This window comes from Cricetulus griseus, chromosome 2, assembly GCF_003668045.3.
Source record: "Cricetulus griseus strain 17A/GY chromosome 2, alternate assembly CriGri-PICRH-1.0, whole genome shotgun sequence".
Taxonomy (NCBI): Eukaryota; Metazoa; Chordata; class Mammalia; order Rodentia; family Cricetidae; genus Cricetulus; species Cricetulus griseus.
Genome location: NC_048595.1, coordinates 159,240,663 through 159,260,846, shown reverse-complemented (window position 1 = coordinate 159,260,846; position 20,184 = coordinate 159,240,663). Strand labels below are relative to the sequence as shown.

The following is a 20,184-nucleotide window of genomic DNA, read 5'->3' as shown; positions in this document are numbered from 1 at the left end:
AACACTTTCATCAATAAGTTGTTTGGGGGCATTGTATTTTATCACAAGAACAGTAAAGTTAACACATTATTAACACTGACTAAAATGTACTTATAGTAACAAGTCTTTTGATGAATGAATAAAACAAAGTAGGAACGGCAAGTTGTTGTCTACAAGTAATATACATGGGCCTATAAGTTAACAATGGACAAGGTCTCCTGTAGGCTATCACACTGTGAAGAGAGAAAATATGTAATTGTTAGCATTTAAAAGATTCTGTAGCATTATGAAGTCCATCATGGATCTTAGAGCCACTTCCCTTCATTTAACCATTTTTCTTATTACCACAAATGCTTCATAGTCAGCAACACTAACACCTATCAAAGCTCTCCTCCTCAAGACTACACTATATTTACTTATTACCCCTCAGGGTTTAATCTTACAATATATACTCATGTCTTGTATTTAGGATTATTTCTAAAAGAGGATTTTGTTTTGTTTGTTTTTTTTTTTCAGGAGTAAACCTGCTATACTAAACACTCAAATTTTGTTGGTTTGTTTATGTTTAGAAATGGCCTCAGTATGCTGTCTACTCCCTAAGCATGGCTCAAACTCCAAGTGTTGGGATTACAAGCACACACACAATTCCTGGCTCAAAACATTTAAGTAGTTCGTAGCTAGAGTATGCTACAAACTTGCTTTTAACCCATCCATACTCCTTAGGCCTGTTTACAAGGTTACCATATCTTTGCCAGTAATAATTCACTACTCTATATTTACATGCCATCTTTGACTACCAATAAGCTAGGTACTCATTCACAGATTCACTACTAAACTCATCAGACAACTACATTAGACAGCATTGCAGTGACCAAGATAAGCACAACCTCTCAACTGCTATGAACATCAACCAGCAGAAAAAAAACAAAACAGATAAACTCCATTGTATAGTCAAGGCTACAGACTCACCTACAAACCCCTCATATTTTATACACATAGGTCCCAGGCATTTGCTATTTATTATTTAGCTCAAGTCTAACAGCTTCTAAAGATAAGTGGAGAAGCAACCCCTGATCTACTCAGACACGGAAGCCTATGTTTTCATCCACTGTTTTACAGCAAGAAGACTGGTGCTTTGAGGAAGCTGATAAGCGATGATAGTTGTAATTCTGAGACTGGCAGCTTTACTCAGAAGTTCCCTCTTGAATCTGCACCCTCACTCTCTACATGCCCATAAACTGCCCTGCCCAAGAACAACAGAGAAAAACCAAGTCATATAATAAGGCTCCACCTATAACTGTAGTCTAAAAAAGGTCAGTGCATGAATTTTGGACACAAATGTTTTTAATTCTCCACACATCCAAAAAGTTAGTAATTTTTGCCCTCACCAAGAAACTATTGCAATCACTAAGCTAAATAGCTTTACATATACTGCTCATTTTATCACATCATGTAAAACAGTATTACTGTTGTTTCTATTTGCAAATGAAGAAAGATTCACAAGTTACCTAGCCTGCTGAGAGTTAGAAATGCAGCAAATAAAAATCCCAGGAGCTGAACCCAAGTCAGTATGCTACATAATTTTAATTAAAAAATAGCAGCCAGGACTGTGAAAATTGGCACTTACTTGTAATTCCAGCACTGTAAGGTCCCATGTTCAATATCTAATGCTATTTAAAAACAAAAAACAAAAACAAAATCCAACAAACAAACAAAAAAACCAAACAACATTTTCAGAGTGGACAAAAAATAAACACAAAAACACAACATAATACATAAAGAAGTGAAGGGCTGGAAATGTAGCTCAGTAGTAGGGTATTTGCCCAAGGTCTTCATTCAACCACAGGGAGATGGGGGAAGATTACTCTGGAAATGTTACTATCAACAGTGAATACAATTCTTTCCAGGATATGTATTTATCTCAGCAACAATAAAAGCAAAGGCAGCAAAAACAGCACTAGGAACCCACAGCACCCACTGCTATGAAGAACCAATCTCATCTGAAAAGAGGTCTGATCTCTGTCCTTGACATCTATTAAATCATCTCCAGGACCCTGGGATTTTGAACCAAATGGGCGTCAAGTAACCAATGTTTCTAAAGGATCTGAGGACTTTGTGACGCCAGGAGGAAAAGTTACGGTTTACTGAGTAATTGAGAAAAGGGAGCAGGCAGACTTCTGAAGCTGCTGGGCCATAGGTCTGTAAGCAACAGCTTGATTTTAATTTGCATCCTTTGCTACAGTAAAAATTGTAATTGCATATAGTGTTCTCTTAGTTTGTAAGCTGGGGATGTGCCTATTGATCTAAAGCGAGGGTCTGTGAATCAGCATGCTTTTGCTTTCAGTTAGTCTCTGGAGGAAGGGCAGTCTTCAGTGCCTTTCCTAACTCTAGAAAATGCACTGGGTAAACTCACTGAACATTCCCATTGTGGTTTCTAAAGGGGCTACTAAAGCGGACTGAACTGAAAAGTCTACAGCAGAAAATGTACCAATCACCTATGCTGAGAAGATCTGAATGCACCAGAGAGCAAGAAAAACTAAGGCCATGCCAAAAGGGCAAAGAAACCAACCAACATCATAATGGCTTTCATTGGCACAGTTTAACCATTTAAAAAATGATTACAAAAACTGAATAGCCTCAAATCCAAAAACTCAAGTGTTTCTAACAATACCTTAAAAAAACAAACAAAAAACCTGGGGCTAGTGAGGTAGCTAAGCAGGTAAAGGCACCTGCAACCAAACCTGACAACCCAAGATTAATCCCAGGATGAGTCCCAGGACCCACGTGGGGGAGAGAATCAACTCACACATATTGTCCTCTGTCTCTCACAGACATTAAGCTGTGTGTCCTCTGACCATATACACAAAACAAATACATGTATTTAAAAATCAAAATAAATAAAACATCTTGGTAAACTAGTTTCAGAACCCATTATAAAAATTATGCTTTTACCTTTCTTACATGAAATGTGATTCAAGATAACCCACTAGCTGATAACACACAGAACACTTACATTGAAAAACACCAACAATGGGCCGGACAGTGGTGGCACATGCCTTTAATCCCAGCACTCACTCAGGAGGCAGAGGCAGGTGGATCTCTGTGAGTTCGAGGCCAGTTTGGTCTACAGGACATGCTCTGAAGCAACACAGAGAGAACCCGTCTCAAAAAAAAAAAAAAAAAAGAAAGAAAGAAAGAAAGAAAGAAAGAAAGAAAGAAAGAAAGAAACAACAGCAAAAGCCCCACCAACAATGGTGCAGATGAAATACAGGAATAGTCACCTCACACTGAACTAACAGATGTACATCAACAGATCTTACAACATGATTCAACCCCTGAAACTATGTAAAGGTAGGAGAGAATTGACTCCAAAGTTGTCCTTTGACTTCTACATATGTATTGTGGCACGTAAATGCAATACACATATAAACTAATTAATTAAAACAATCAGGGAAATTTTGACAGATCCTCCTAATGGGTAAGGAAGGCCGGAAGATATGACCACAGAGATCACTTGGCACTCACTCTAGGCAGGGCACGCTAATGTAAGAATCTCAAATAATTTAACTGGACACAGTAACCTATGGTTTCTTGCCTACTCCACAAAATTTAGAGTCCACACCTACCAGCAATACAGTATATGCGTATAAAAACTAATCATTGTAAGAAAGCAATCAACTGAATATAGAATGATGACCATTCCCTAGGACATCAACCTAGTTTCTTCAACAAATTGTTTCCAAAATAAAAGGAAGCTTTTAATAAGTTAAAATAAATTAAAAAATAATAAATGCATGTATAGACCCACCCTGTGGGTGGGGGGGACTGAAGCAACTAATAACAGCCAGTTTTTAGATAAATATAAAAATCTAAGCCTGAGCAAGAATTTCAGCTGGAAGTTTGTTACTATGGAATGCTTGATCAGAGTGCAAGGGGTCTTTAGTTTGATTCCTAGTACAAGCCTCCATCATCCAAAAAAAAAAAAAAAAAAAAAACAATGTTTAAAATTTTGTTAAGCTGGAGGCTAGACAGCTTGCTCAGGGTTAAGAGCTCCTACTGCTGTTCTTCCAGGGGACCCTAGCTCAGGTCCCAGCACCAAATTGGGTGGTGGCCACTAATTCAAGCTCCAAGGGGATCAACTGCCTCTGGCCTCCATAGGCACCAGAATGCATACCAGATGCACACATAATTAAGCTGCTTTTGTTTGGTTGATAATGGCAGGCACTGTAGTTAGAACAAAATAAGCTCTGCAAAACTAATGGGTAGGATGATACTTGAGTTAAACTATTAGTCTAAGGAAAACAAGTGATGAAAAAAGGAAAACAAGAAAGGTTAGCAGAAATAAACTTTGTTGAAAGGTAGATAAATATTTGATATTGAATGATAACCTACAACAAGTAATGATACAAAAGGTTCACCAAATATTTTATAGTTTGTAATTTCCAGAATAAAACATAAAAAGTAGCAAATCATTTTAATCACATTCAACATTCATATTAAAGATATCAATGTATAACAAATAATTGTAACCTTTCTAGAAAGTAAATGGTATTTGTGAGGGTAAGCAAAGATTTTTATTTTATCTTCCTTAATTCAGTAATGATACTAGAAAACCCACTTTTTTTTTTTCTTTAAAACAGCATCAATGGAAATACCAGGTTTAACAAGCACACAAAGCCAAAAAATCTACAAAGCGGAGAACAAAGCCTACAATGCCAGATAGTGAATTTCTATTGCACTGTCCCTTGAACATACTAGCATGAGTGCAGATACCCATAGGATACAATAAAGACTGGTGTTAAGGAAATCAGCAAATTTCTCTTCAAGTTCAAGGCCACTTTGGTCTAGTGAGTTCCAGGACATCTAGAGATACACAAAGACCCTGTCTCAATCCCTCCCTACAAAAAGAAACAATTTTCCAATGTATTTAAAGTATATAAAAGATACTTTGCTATCACCATTAATAATAAACATTGTGGTTATTCATTCTTCTAGTGTAAATAATGAAAGAAAACATGGGATAGTTTTTAGTAAGGCTAATAATGCTGTAAAAGAACAATATATACAACACAAGCACAGGTAGATGTGATGAGTCATGCTTGTAATTTCAGCACTGGGTAGACTGAAGTAAGAGGACTGTTGTAAATTCCAGGCCAGCCTCAGGTACAATCTTGGTCTCCTGTCACCCCCCAATAAATAAAATATTGCAGATGTGCAGAGAAAATGTTGAGGGGAGTGTTTAGAGAGAAAACAATGCAAAAATAACATCTCTAAGTACTGAATTAGTAACAGTGTTACAATACCGGAAACATATTTCTTCCTAATTATGTTTACATTTTGCTTATTTTGAGACAGGGTTTAACCTTGAACTTGTGATCTCTCCCTGCCTCAGCCTGAGGAATGTTGGAATTACAGAAATGTACCACTATGTCTGTTAACCCCCTAGTTATAATTTGTCTCCAAAAAGACATAAAAACAACTGACTACAAACCCATCTCTAAAAGCCCACTGGAAAGAACTGCGTCTGCATGAACTAGCAGTGTGTGCTACATAATAGCCCCTGTTATTCATAACAACAACAACAAAAAAAAACCATTCTTTCCCACACTTACTGGCCATCTTTACTCATGTTCATGTACAGAACATTCTAAAAGCCAAGTGTGATGATACATGCCTTTAATAACAGCAGGAACAGGTGGATTTCCATGATTTGAGGATAGCTTGGTCTATATAGTAAAATATTGAATTACACACTAGCTAGGGCTACACAGGAAGACCTTGTCTTAGAATAAACACCTTTCAATTCTTTAAGACTGAACTTACAAGTTTTCTTTCCTGTCAGATCTCAAGGAGAATCAACATGTTCTAAAATCATACATCAATCAGTTCTTAGCAAACAATTTGTAGCCAGTCCATGAATATAAGCATAAATACAAAAAGTATCTAGTAATGCCTAATAACAAAGAGGCTGTCAGAAAAAATGAAAGATTTTGACTGGTGACACCTACCCACAACGTAAAAATATGTATGTCCTCAAGCCAGCTATAGGGCAGCAGACAAAATTCAGACTATCTGATTGAAGTGGTGTACCATCTTTGTTTAAAAACAAACAAACAAAAAAACCGGGTAGACCAGCTTTGCAGTAGTAACACTCTGAGGGGACTAAGTGTCTACAGTCAGAGCAAGATTACTCAGTTCCTATCTCAGACATTCTCTTCCATCATAGAACCTGTTCCTAAAATCATACATTTCCACAGACCCCTTCTCTCTGCTGGGTATGTAGTGCAGTAGTGGGTAGTTTATCTCTCACACTCAAGGTCTTAAATTCACACTCCACCACCAAACAGGCAAGTTAAGTTGTTTCTATCTCAACCTGTTACTTCAACCCTGGAAGCTAATTTTTAGGTGGCCACGAAACAGCTTCATAGCACCACAGCTGTGTCTGGTAATGGAAAGGTTTTATTTTCAACCCCTTCGGTCCCACAGTTTAGATTAGGCACAAAATGGGAAATGTAAAATTCTGTGTAAGCAAGACTGAAGTTTGTCGCCAGACCTTGGTGGCTCACGCCTTTAATCCCGGTACTCGGGAAGCAGAGGCAGGTGGATCTGTGAGTTCGAGGCCAGCCTGGTCTATAGAGCAAGTTCCAGGACAGGCTCCAAAGCAATACAGAGAAACCCTGTCTTGAAAAACCCAAAAGATTAAAGTTTGTCATGTTTAACCAACACACATTTAGTAGGCGGGAAATGAAGTTTATTAGTGGAATACTTGCCTAGCATGCACAGGGCCCTTGCTTCAATCCTTAACACCACCACAAAAATTACTTGTTGTGTTTAATATTGTCTTATTAAGACTTTGCAAAGACAATTTTGTGTAGTCTAACTCAGAGTTATAAAAAATCACTGAATTGTTTCTTCTTCAGCCAGTCCCTGAAATATAGCTTTATTATGAGGGTCTGGAAGAAGGAAGTTTCCTTATCAATAAACTGCTGTGGAATAACCCTTTGCACACCGTGTAAGGGTAAAATGTGGAATATTACTTTACACTGTGTGAACACATGATGCTGTGATTGGTTTAATACAGAAGCTGGCAGGAAAGTCAAACTGAGAATGATGGGAAGAAGGGCAGAGTCAGAGGAGTCACCAGCAGATAGAGAAGGGAGATGGGCATGCTGTACTGAGAAAAGATACTATGCCACGTGGCAACACACAGATAAGAAATATGGCTTAATTTAAAATATAAGAGTTATCTAGTAACAAGTCTGAGCTACTGACCAGGCATTTATAATTCATATTAAGTCTCAGTGTCAGTTATTTGGGAGCGACATACAGGACAGAAGCATATACCTACAATACACATTTGTTAAATTTCTATTTTTTAAAAAAAATTAAATTTCTAACTCTCAATATATAAATAGGGATGCTAATAATGTCCACTTCATATAGAAATTACAGAAAAAGTAAAGTTTTAGTAAAATATAGTTTGTATAATACCAATTTCACAGTAACTGTTCTAAAAATGTTATCAACAGGCAAAAAAAAAAAAAAAAAAATGACTGGTCCAACATAAAATACTCACCCCAAAGCACCTGCAGAGGTAACAACAGGTGACCACGCTCTTACCAGAATTCTTGCAATAGGAAAGGTAGAGTTAAAAATAACTGAAGAGGCTGGGGTGCAGCTCAGTGACAGAGTTCTTGCTGAACAGGCACAAGGCCCTAGGTTCAACGTCTAGCACTACAAAAAAAAAAATGACAGAGCACACCCAGGCAGCTGATTTTTGGAAACTTCTCTATTAGCCAACATATTCCAAAACATGTAAATTAATTTTTACAAAAATCTGTTTTGTTTCCTATCCTATGATTAAGTACTTCTTCCCTGAATCCATATCTAATAGTCATTAAGTCTGTTATCTCCCATCTTCCATTCTACTCTTCTGGTCTTCACTTAGCTACTATACACCTGAGCCTGACAAAACTAATAGCAGGAAATCACCAACAGAACACGTTTGGGTCCTGTTTTAATGCCATACTACTCCAAATCTTGCTTCATTAAATCTACTCAAACATGTATCTTTGGATGACATTCCACCACTACTCCCATGACTTCTTACATGACATTTAATTGACAGGAGAGGAATAGTCCTGGTTCTTCATGTCTTTGCTCATGTCATTCTGTGCTTTATAGCCAAGAACTCACCAATGTTCTGCAGTCTTTGCAGTCAATAATAGTCTGTTTCATAACCACTTACAGTCCAAACTTCAGATTCTAAGTCCCATCTGTAGCCCAGCATACATCCCCTGTTATTCCCTTTTTACTGCTGCCAAGTACCTTCTATTGCCCAAATTATGTAGCAAATGAAAGTAGAAAATTTGCTCCATAAACTTTGTTCGTTTTGTTTTGTTCGAAACAGGGTCTTACCTTGTAGCACAGGCCAGCCTTAATCTCATAACCCTCCTTACCTCCAGTCCCAAGTGGTAGGATAACAGATGATAGCCACCATACTTGGTTAATACTATTCTTTAAATACTCCAGTAATAACCAACATAAATAACGGAGAGTCAATGATTTTTGAGGCATAAATGATGTAAGGAGTAAGTATCCCAACTATGAAATAAGAACTTAAATGGCTTAAACAGAATTCACATAATACTATTTGCCAAATGATCCAAAGTTGAATTGTCTTTTTTCTTATGAGTCTGTTTAAAGTGGACATGGTGGCATATGTCTGTAATTCCAGTACTTAAGAGGCGAGTGCAGGACAGCTAAAAGTTTGTTCCAGGCCAGCCAGAATCACACAGTCAGTTCCAAGCCAGCCACTAATTACTGGAGAGAGGTTTCAGAATTTTGAGCACTGGCTGCTCTTGTTGAAGACCTGTGTTTGATTCCCAGCATCTACACTAAGGCTCATAACTGTCTGTAATTCCAGTTCCAGGGGATTCGAAGCCCTCTGGCCTTCAAGCGGACCAGACACTCTAGTGGCTGGTGCACAGACATACAAGCAGGCAAAATTTAAACACATTTAAACAAATGAACAAACAACAAAAACATCCAAAGAACTAAGTAATCCAGCACACATATAGTTACAGTCCTGGCTTAGTAAGCTACCTAGTTTTTCCAAATCTATGTCTTTTTGTAAAAGTTAAGAGGTACATGAGATCACTTGTCCAATGTTCTAAAAACTGCTATGCAGTCAGACTATGCATAAAACCCATCCTTATGTAGTTATTTGAAAAATTTAAATTTTTATTTTGTTTGTAGTGACAAAGTTCCATATTATGTATTTCTTAAAGTTTCATCATATAACATGACTAAATATCGAGAAGGGAGGTATGAACTGGGTGGTGGTGTACAGAGGCAGAGTCAGGTGGATCCCTCCCTGTGAGTTCGAGGCCAGCTTGGTCTACAGAGTGAGTGCCAGAACAGGCTCCAAAGCTACACAAAGAAACCCTATCTTGAATAAACAAACAGCCAAAACAACAGCAACAACAACAACAACAACAAACTAGGTATGCAAATGTTACATTAAAAGGGAACAGACAAGAGTCCATACAAAGAAGGCATGATTAAATTAAAAGTGGCAATTGCCTGCCTCCTGCTTGTGACCAGAATGTAAGCTCCAGTACCATACTTGCCTGCCGAGGGCCATGCTCCCTGTCACGATGGTCAGACTCACCCTCTCAGACTGTGAGCCCTCAATAAACTCTTCCATAAACAACAACAACAACAACAAAAAGCATCAGGTTCCAGTTTACCCTCACTGAGCACGTTACTAAAACTTAAGCTTACACAACTAACTGTTTAAACAATTCTAGGCTAATAAGATGGCTCAAGAAGGTAAAGGCAGGTACTTGCAGCTATACCTGTAGGAGTTCAGCACTCGACCCACATGATAAGAGAGAAAGATCTGTCTCTATCCTCTGACCTTCAAACAACACCCCAACACCCCATCACCCCAACACACACACACACACACACACACACACACACACACACACACACACAAATAAATAAATAAAAGAACTAGAGTTCTTTTATCTTATCAACTTACAACTTTGGGATTGTTCATATGTACATTTGCCCTTATATAAAACTTTTTAAACTTCATGATGTGCTTAATATGATAGAAACTTGTTTGTTGCATTTAATTTTCAGTATTAGCATAAAAATGACTGTGGTTTTATACACAACATAGTACCTTAGTATTACAAAGGTCACCTTTTTTCTTTATTCTTGGGGAACTGATCCCATGGATACCCAAATCTTTATACCCAAATCTGCATTAGCAAGTTCTTATCCAAGTGTAGTGTTTACCTGACACACAGCCTCCTCCTATGTGTTTTATCTACTACAGTGTCCAAATGTCTGTAAATACCTGTTAGAGTGAACTACTGAGGGAATTATAACTGGAAAATTTTGTACAGTAATTACACAATCATTTGCCTACTACTTTCTGAACTCTCAGTACTCCTGCCTTGGCCTGAGCTCTGGGAGTTCAAGGGCATTATCACCATATTTTTTAAGACTTATTTTTATTTTATGTGTATAGGTGTGTTGCCTGCATGTATGTGAGTGCATCACACGCATGCCCGGTGCCTGCAGAAAGCAGCTATGTCAGAGCCCCTGGAATTGGAATCACAGATGGTTGTGAGCCTACATGTGGGTGCTAGGAATCAAATCTACTGCTCTTACTGCTGACCTATCTCTTCATCACCCCCAACTACCAATTCCTATTATTTATTTGACCACCTGCCTGAGTATTGTTACTAGTTTCTGTTCAGTAAGGCAAACAATACATATTTCATTGTGAAAACACTGTAGAGAAATATCAAAGCTTGTCAGTCATGTTCAGACTTACTAGTGTGTAAGAGATACACAACAACAGAATTTCAATTGAAGGAGAAACATGATGAATTTTTCTCCAGTGACAGTATTATAATGTTGTGGTATATTTGTACACTGTGTGAAAATGTATTACTCTGATTGGTGTAATAAAAAGTTGAAGGGCCAATGACTTCTGGCATAAAGAGAGGAAAGAGCAGATAGTGCTCTTGAGAAAGATCGGAGGACTCTGAAGAAGTCAGACATATGGTATAATGAGAGGTAACTGAGCCACACAACAGAGCATAGATGAACATAAATGGGTTAATTTATTTAAGTTGTAAGAGCTAATGGGACAAGCCTAAACTAAGGCTCAGCTTTCATAATTAATAAGCTGTCTCCATGTCATCATTTGGGAACCGTCTACATTATGATGATGTAGCACTTGTACGACCCTAGCACTCAGGAGCCTAAATACCCTGGAGTATGGGGATGGCCTGAACTGTATGGCCAAACCATCTCTCAAAACAAAAAATAGTAAGAAAAATGGCATAAGGAAAATAAACTGTGGGTGTGCAGGCTAAACTAAGAAATGAGAACTAAGAGTGCTGCAAGACACCATTTTTAGTGTTCAGAATGCCACTGATGATGGAAATGACTTATTAAATAAATGTTAAAAGGTAACAAACAGTTCACCCAATGGCTCTTTTCCTCTCCCTTTTTTTCTTCCTACCCCTCTTTCCCTTCCTCTCCTCCTAGATAGCATAGGCTGACTTTGCAAGATCCTCCTGGTCTCTGTGGTGTATACCACTCATCACACCTGGCTCTACTGGTACACTTTTGACAGGAATATAAGTTGGTGGAACTCTTAATAAGACTTAACCTGCAATGTGTACTAAAAATGCACAAATTAAGAATTGTGTGTCTGGGCCGGGTGATGGTGGCATACAACTCTGATCCCAGCATTTGAGAGTGAGAGGCAGGCCAACCTCTGAGTCTGGTCTATATTCCAGGAGAGCTAGGACTACACAGAGAAACCCTTTCTTGAAAAACAAAAGTTGGTTTTTTTCCTTTGATTTTGTTTTTAAATAGTCTCACATAACTTTGGGTATCCTCAATCTTAGTTCTGATCCTCCTGGCTCTACCTTCTAAGGGTTGGTATTAAGTGTTTGTCACCACTCCTAGGTTTTGTTTTGTGAGACAGAGTCTCTATTATGTAGCCCTAGCTGTCCTGGAACTCACTATCTAGACTATATGTAGACCTTGGCTCCCCTAAATGGTATCTATAGGGAGACAAAAGAATACCAACAGATGAGTCAGAAAATCAGCCCTGCCCTACTCTGTGACCTTGACTGGCTTCATCTACCAATTTTCCTTAATTTGATAAAAACAAAAAGAAAACATCTATTTCCCAAGGTGGTTCTGAGGAGCTAAAGAATCATCTCCATGTATGTGGCAGAATTATGCAAACACTTTCACATATGTATGAAAACAACATCAGTTAATATTAGTAACAAATTCAGATTCATCTCCAACTCAGATATAGTATTGGTTGGGGTAAAATATTTCCAACTACAAATTGTACTTTAATTCAAACATGTCTATATTTTTCTTTTTTCTTTCCTGGTTTTGGGAGTTGAACCCAGTAATAACTAAGGAATAGCTCTACCACTGGTAGGGATGGCTGGGAATGTCAGGAATCTTAGCACTGGGATATGGTACAGTAGTAAGCCTGAGCCTCTCAGTGTGACTGGCTTCAAAGGGAGTTGGAGGTATAAAAGAGCTTGCCTATTATACATACAGAGGAAGCCTTGGGTTCACTCCCCAACTCTGTTACAAGCCAGGTGTGGTAATGAGTACACCACTAGTCACAACACTTGGGAAGGTAGGGGCAAGATGATCATAACTTCAAGGCTAGCCTCACCTACACAGTGAGTTTAAGACCAAGCTGGGCTACATCAGACCCTGCCTAACTAAATAAAACAAACAACAACAAAAAATCCAAACCATATAAACTGAAGCTACACACCCATACCTGGCCAACAAGTTCAAATTTTAATTTAATGCTTTTGCTTTAACTCTTTTCCCTCACTTTATTGTATACAGAATTATCATTTCCCTGGTTTCCCTTTAGAATCTAACCCCTAATCTTCCCTGGCATAACCTTTAGAATCTGCAAATTCTCTTTTAGCTTTCTAGTCTACTCCAACCCCCCCCCTCCATCTTCCCCTATCTTCTCTGAAGCTATCTTTGTACGCTATAACATCTAGCTAAGCACCCACAAGACTCCACTGGCTTCCTTTTATTTAGTTGGCAACCCCACTCGCTTTATATGTGAACTTGACACATAATTAACCTAGAAATATAGTGTTTAGAACAAGATTTTTTTTGTTTTTGTTTTTTGGGGTTTTGGTTTTTTTTTTTTTTTTTGAGTCATGGTTTGTCTGTATAGCTTTGGAGCCTATTCTAGCACTCTCTCTGTAGACCATGCTGGCCTTGAACTCAGAGACCCGCCTGCCTCTACCTCCCAAGTGTTGGGATTAAAGGCGTGGGCCACCACTTCCCATCGAGAACAAGATTTATTTATTTATTTATTTAATTTATCTTCTACCTACTTCACTGGGACTCAATAACTTCAACATCTGAGTTTATGATCAACAAACTGAAATGATTCCTTTTAAACAGTTGGTTAAGGAGAGTTATCGATAATGTACTAATGTACTAATGTACATTATTTGCAGTAAGTGCCCAGGAATGTATTAAAACTCACTAAAAGTGGTGGATATTAAGCTTCAATATTAATAGTGTCAAAACTAACCCCATTTCCTTTTCTCATAAGTTTCAAGGGATCCCATACACGAAGAAAACTATACCAACCCTTTACACATTTTCAGGCCAGATAAAATCCTTCTTCCACCAATCGCTGCTTATCTGAGTTTTAAAGTCTAAGTGTGGGCCTATCATCATTTCTGAGAAACTATCCCCAGCTCCTGGTGACCCACAGAATTTTCTCCTCTCAAGATACAGAACTCTAATTAGCTACATAAGGTAATATGGATGGACTAAAGTGGGAAAGGAGGGAAAAAAATGCTCAAAAGGACAATTTGCTTTTCTTTAGATCCTCTGAACTTGTAGTTGGCTACAAATGATGGAGGGAAGAGCTGGACAGATGGTTTGGCAGTCAAGAACACTTGTTCTTTCAAGGGGCCCAGGTTTACTGCCCAGTATCTATGTGGCAACTCCTAATTCTCCACACCTCCAATTCCAGGGTATCCAATGCCACATAAAACAATAAAAATTTAAAATATAAAAAATGATCCATTATATTTATATAGATTATATGGATGACGAGTGACTTCCATGTCTATATGGAAGGTAACTAGAAATCATCTCAGAAAAAAAATTTGTCTTGCCTTGTCAGTCCTGGTAGTGTAATTCTAGTACTGTGGACAGACAGGTAATCTAATTTCTGAGTTGGAGGCAAGCCTGGTCTATATAACAAGTTCCATGCCAGCCACAGCTACTTAGTAAGAACCTGTCTTAAAATTAATTTATTAAATGTCTAGCCTACTTTTCTGCCCCCTCACCCCGATTTTTTTCTGGTTTCTCTGTGTAGCTTCGGAGCCAGACAGTCTGGCCTCAAGTGCACAGAGATCCACCTGCCTCTGCCTCCCTAGTGCCTGGCTTAGCCACTTTTCAACTGGGACAATTCAACATCTCTTCTTGAAAAATTATCACTGTGATGACAAGGCCACCAGTCTAGCCTTACCATAAACTTTCCAAAATACTAAAACCTCAAGAATTAGCCTTCTTATATGGGGGAATGAAAGTGAGAAATCTCAAATAAGAAACTTTGATTTTTACAAATAAACACACTCATTAGAGTTCTAATACTGGGGTGTGAGGTGTGTTTGATATAAATAAGTCAGATATGGACTAAGTGCTAGGAATGTAAATACTTTAAAGTTGTTTTCAAGTTTAATAAAGCACAAAATCTGGATGTTACCAAAGAAAGCAAGCTAAAGACCTCGTGAAGAAAAGCAATTTGAAATAATTTTGTCTTGTTTCTAATTCTGCAAACTGCAATTCTTAGCAATTTTTCACAGAGTGTTCACTGGTTGCTGCATCAATGAAAACAACATTCACCACAAAAAACATATAGGTGACCTAGACCAAGAACTGGGTGCAAGTCAGATGCACCCCCATATAACACCAGTCTATCTGCCGAGAGGAAAAGAAAAGAGGACAGGTATCTTCTTATCTTCTTTACATTCTACAAAATAAAACCTTTTCCATAAAGGTTCATAGTGCTAAGTGTGTGCCTTTGACACAAGACAAGCATGCTCAGATAAATGTCAAATGGAGGTAACATATGAAAAGCTCATGACCAAAACCAGAACAGAAACACTTTTAAATCAGAAATGGAATTCAGGAGTGTATACATCACATGTATATATAAAATAATTTGGTTTTCTAAAAATGAGCAGTTCTGGGCCAGCCAGGGCTACATAGTTAATGTCTGCCTCCTTCCTTCTCTACATACATACATACATACATACATACATACATACATACATACATACAATGTATGTGAACATTTGTGCAGGTACTTAAAGAGACCAAATGATGGTGCTGTATGTAACGCCCCTAAATCTGGAAGTTACAGGTGGTTGTGAGCTACAAGGACTGTGGGTGCTAGGACTGAATTGGGGTCCTCTGAAGGAGCAAGTGCTCTTAACTGTTGATTCATTTCCAGTCCCCAAATTTTTAATGATTATTTATTGATTCTGTGAACGCATTTGCCACAGTGCATGTGAAGATCAAGTAATGGTACTCGGTTCTTTCAACTATGATGCCATACATACTAGTGTGTACCTTGCCTGAACTTCGTAATACAGAAATCATTCCACATCAGGACATTAACATATTACTTATTCTGGTATCCTACCTAACTCATCAAAACTACATAAAATCCATGACTTTTAGAGAAAACTTTCTAGTTGTATTATTTTACTTTACAGTGTATACTAAATATGAAGCAAAACCCAAATTACTTATATAGTATTGAATTAGTTTTACTCCATTAAACCAAGACTATATATAAATATAGGGCATAGGCATGTTCAAATGACCAACTTTATGAATAGTAAAGGGAAAACTAATGTGGATAGTTTCAGACAAATAACGATATGAAAATAGACCATTGTTGTTTTCATACTTACAGACCACTCCAGTCTGCTTCTCTAACCTCTTTTTCCAGCTACTGATATTTGTCATTTTGCCTTCTTTAAAATGCATTACTGAATACAAGTATACTTCACAGGTTTGATCTGAGGGATAGACTTGTTGGATCTGCTGGCACTCAACTCTCTTCGTTTATACACACAGGGTCCATATGCTCCACCACTTTCTTTCCTTCTTTTTAAACTATGATTTATAAAACTTCAATGTCTACTGAGAGCCTCCTTCTCCTGCTGCCCCTCACTTCTGGCATTTAATTGCCAAGTAGCCATCACTTCTTAAATTCTCTTTGGTTTTACACAGGTCAGTAAAAGGTACCCTTATTTAAAGTTTCAAGCCCACCATCCAATACACACAGACACACACACTTCATAACCTTCTATGCGTTCTCTCATATTTCTTCTGAAAACTCAAGAGGGTGTGTCAAGGCAGTGGCACACGCCTTAACTGCAGAATTCCACGTGTTTTCTTCTGAAAATTTGTCAAATCTTGACAAAGGTGTGTCAAGCCAGTGGTGGCATACGCCTTTAATCCCAGGACTCTGTAGGCAGATGCAGGGGGATCTCTGAGAGTTTGAGGCCAGCCTGGTCTACAAATCGAGTTTCAAGGTGGCCAGGGCTACACAGATAAACCCTGTCAAGAGAAAACAAAAACAACTCCAATGTGTGTTAGTTATGGCAGCTCTAGCAAAGGGGACCAAGAGCTGGAGGTCAATCTGAGCTACACAATGAATCCAAGGCCAGCATGGGTTAGAGTGAAACCCTCTCTCAAAACAAAAACCACCAAAACAAACAAATAAACCCTCATAAAACTGAGATGTCTAGGGTGTTCTTAAAGATTAAGGAATTTATCCTATCTCTTCTCTCCTGCCTTGGCAATTCTACATTCCTTAAACTAAACTTGATTAAGAGTCAATTTCCAGTAATGCCAGTTATTTTATACAAACATCCTTTCCAAAAATTTCTTCTATTTCTTAGCAGGACATCATAGCATATACTGTAACCCTAGCACTTAGGAGGTAGAGGCAGAAAGACTAAAGTTCAAGATCATGGCCAGCCTGGGCTACTTGAGAGCCTGCCTCAAAAGATATTCCTACATTCCTTTTAATCCTTAGTTGCTAGTTCAATGGTCTTACTGTAGCAAATATACAATAAAGGAACTGTGATAGACATGGACAGGTATTGTCAGATATTCCCTTGAGTCTCCTAAGCCATTACAACATAAGAAAAGTGCAGCAGGGTGTAGTGGCTTGAGCCAATAATCCTAGCACTAGGAGGTTGACACAGGACTGCTGCTCTGAGGTCAGAGCTAGTGTAGGCTACATAAGCTGCAAGCTACATTGTGAAACTAGAAAAACAGTGTAGATAGGGTTAGAGATGAACTGAAAAAGATTTTGCTAGCCTTTGATTTTTATTTGAGACAAGGTCCAACTATGGAGCCCTGTCTGACCTGGAATTCACTATGCAGACCAGGTTGTCCTTGAACTCAGAGATCCACCTGCCTCTTCCTCCCATGTGCTAGAATTAAAGGGATGCACTACCACATCCAGCTTTCTACTTGCCCTTTAATTGATTTAATTGATTTACTACATACCTGAATCTACCAGCCTTTTAAAAAGAAAATGTATGATGTACATCAGGGAACAGGGGTTGTGCCTCAGAGATGTAGCAGTTTACAGAACATGTTGGAGGAGGCTCTGGGTTTTATTCCTACAAACTAACAAGGAAAAAAAAAAAGCAGAAACAAAAAATACATTGGGGGAATCAATTCTTCTATCTTCTGCCCTTTGGTTGGATTTATGTGTAAAGTCAATCTGCTGAGCATTCTAACCCCGATGTTTGTCATAGAGAACTGAAAAACCTCTTGTCTCTGGGCAAAGAGGACTGTTGTCTTCCCTGATTGCCAGTAATGACATTGGAAGAATCAAATACCTCACAATTTAATTTAAAAAACTAAGTTATTTTTAAAAATGTGCCCTAAGTCCACTAACCAATTACATCAATAGATTAGTCAAAGAAATAATACATTATGTGTCTCATGGCATAACTACCTAGTATCATTTCTGTTGTTGGTTTTCTTTTTTCAAGACTTAGTCTCACTATGTTTCCCAAGACCACCATAACTAATTGTGTAACCCACAGCCTAAAGCTATCCTCCTGTCTTGGCCTCCTAGAATGGTGAGATGATTAGCAGGCAGCTAGATTCTAACCCTAGATTCTAGGAAAAGTTTTAAACAAGCTGTAAACGCTGAAAAACATGACAAAAATTAATTGGAAAAGGTCGATGCATGCCATATTTTGTAATAACACTAAGTAAAAGATATTCTCACACACAATAATAGCAGCCCATTTATCGATCCAATAATATATTAAAAAAAATCTTGAAATAAAGTAATGACATTTGATTAAGCACACATGCCAGTCAGGCTGCCTCTAAACAGCTAGCTTTGCAAGCCCTCAGATAAATAAGTCTCATCACCCTAAAATCCTTTTACAGAAAATGGTTAGCAAACTGGGCACATTTTAACGCTTACAAGACTTGACAACATCCCCACCCAACTGAACGTCTTACAGGGACTTTATCAATAAGTGAGGGCATGAGTGTTCCGTGGCCAGGCCTATACCAGTTCATGAAATGATCACACTTTCAAGACTCATGACGGAAAAGGCAGAATTACGAAACCACAAACAGTCCCCATGGCACATCCACCAGTCTGTGGAGAAACTACAGACACTACGTTCGGAAGCTGTCATTTGACCAAGTTTTGGGACCCGCATACACCCCCACCCCAAATTCATCAGTGGGGCGGGCGGAGGCTGAGTCATTCCCAGGAGTAACTTTACACGGATGCTCGCACTCCGGGGTCGGGACAAAGGCATCACCTCTGGGTTCCTCCCCTCTGTGCACTCCGTTCGGCCGCGGTCCAAACCCTCTCGGGTTTCCAGAGCCCGGCACGCCGCTGCGCCGAGCCCAGGGTGGCGGAGGCCGCGCTTCAGGCCTCCGGTAAGAACAGGCGCCCCGCTCCCGCGATGCCGCCGGCGGCCGGCGGGACTGACCGTACCCACAACACTGGCGCGGCGACCCTGCCAGCTCCTGCCGACAGCCGCTCCCACAGTTCCGTCAGGTGCCAACCTGCCCGCGACCAGCCCCCAGCCCGATGGGGGCAGGGGCGGCACTCACCCGGCAGCTCCTCCTCCGCCCGCGGCAGCAGCACAGCCGGCGGCCCCCGGCACCATCTTCTGCCGCCGCCCTGGTCTCGGCGGCGGCCACCAACCGCCCCTGCGGCGCCGCCGCCAACCGACACAACCGCCGGCGCCCGGCCGCCAGCGCCCGGCGCGACCCCGAGGTTCGCAGGCTGCGGGGTGGGGCGCGGCCGCTGCTCAGGTCCCTGGCTCCGCGCGGGGAGCGAGCGCACCTGCCAGGAACTGGGCACCCGAGGCAGCCGGAGCTCCAAAGGGCCGGGTCGCGGCAGCCGCGGGGTTTGTTATTGTCAACTCGGCCCTTCCGCCGCAGAGCACGCCGGGAATAAGCCGGCCGGGGGAGGGGCGGGGCGGGCGGCGCAGCCAAGCGGCTGCGCAAATGCGGAAGTCGCCGAGCTGCTGGGACAGGCGCGACTCGGCCCGCGGGCGCAGTGCCCGGCCGGTAGCTCCGCTGTCCTGCCCTGACCCGGGAAGGTATTGCGGGCCCTCTGTGGTCGGCCCCAAGGTGAGCTCGACCTTCTGGCCGCGGCAGGCCGACCCCGCCGGAGCTGCTCCAGGCGGGGAACCGGAGGCGGAAGAGGGAGCGCCCATACAGCTCCGGGGGCCCTTATCCGCCTCCCCACTGCTGCAACAGGACTGAGGCCGGTGACCGGGTCAGCCGACTGTCACGGGAGACACTTATACACGGATCGCCGGGACGGCAGCTTACTCGGAAAGTATGCCTGGCATCTTTGCAAGGGTAGGGCGGCACAGAGTCAGACAAGACCAGGTAAGCCAAGAGCACGTCCAGCAGAGGAGAACCGAAGCCAAGTGGACTGGACTGTAAGCGACACGACATCTCTAATGCGTCAACATCATCAAGACTAGAGAATGTCAGTTTGGGAGAATATTGTATTTGTAAAGATGGTCGGGCTCAGGCAAGGTCTTGAAGCTACAAATTTAAAAA

General features: G+C 40.3%; 1 protein-coding gene and 1 non-coding gene across 4 annotated transcripts in view; both read right to left on the bottom strand.

Moving 5' to 3' along the window:
• Positions 1–19,351, bottom strand: part of Rb1cc1 (RB1 inducible coiled-coil 1) — a 67,464-nt gene extending 48,113 nt beyond the window's left edge. For 2 of the 3 annotated variants that reach the window (XM_035440034.1, XM_035440035.1), the window contains exon 1: positions 19,219–19,351. The gene's annotated coding sequence lies outside the window, so the exon portion shown is untranslated. Of the gene's footprint in view, positions 1–7,555; positions 7,714–19,218 lie in introns of those variants that run through there. The other variant, XM_027398940.2, reaches the window with a different exon arrangement.
• Positions 4,615–4,764, bottom strand: LOC113831002. Its single transcript, XR_003481959.1, has one exon. It is a non-coding gene; the product is annotated as a small nucleolar RNA SNORA8 (small nucleolar RNA).
• Positions 19,352–20,184: the final 833 nt, after the last annotated feature.